Below are 376 nucleotides of genomic sequence, written 5' to 3'. Positions count from 1 at the left end.
CGTGTCTCTGCTTGTGACCCCAAATGCATGCGCTGCTGTTGCTGCCCTCTAAACCCTAAACCCTAGCAGTCGAGCTTCTCCTGAACCCTAAACCCTAAACCCTAAACCCTCGCCCAGCGAGTTGTGGTATCGGCTGTGACCGCCCCTTTGCATCGCTTGCCGCAGAGGGGGTTCATCAACAGGTTGCTGAGGGAGACGCTGACGTAGGGTTTATGGTTTAGGGTTTAGGGTTTAGAGTGTAGGGTTTAGAGTAGTGTAGCTTGCAGGCACACGAGTAGCAAACCCCCATCTGCTGCTGCTTAGCTTGGGGCTGCCGGGGCTGCATGCGCCTCTGGCGTTGTCCCCTGCCACTGCTGCAGCAACAGCTGCAGCAACA

The sequence above is a fragment of the Eimeria mitis genome, genomic scaffold, assembly GCF_000499745.2.
Source record: "Eimeria mitis Houghton genomic scaffold, Emh_scaff1032, whole genome shotgun sequence".
Lineage (NCBI taxonomy): Eukaryota > Apicomplexa > Conoidasida > Eucoccidiorida > Eimeriidae > Eimeria > Eimeria mitis.
Note: the sequence above shows the minus strand (reverse complement) of the source record.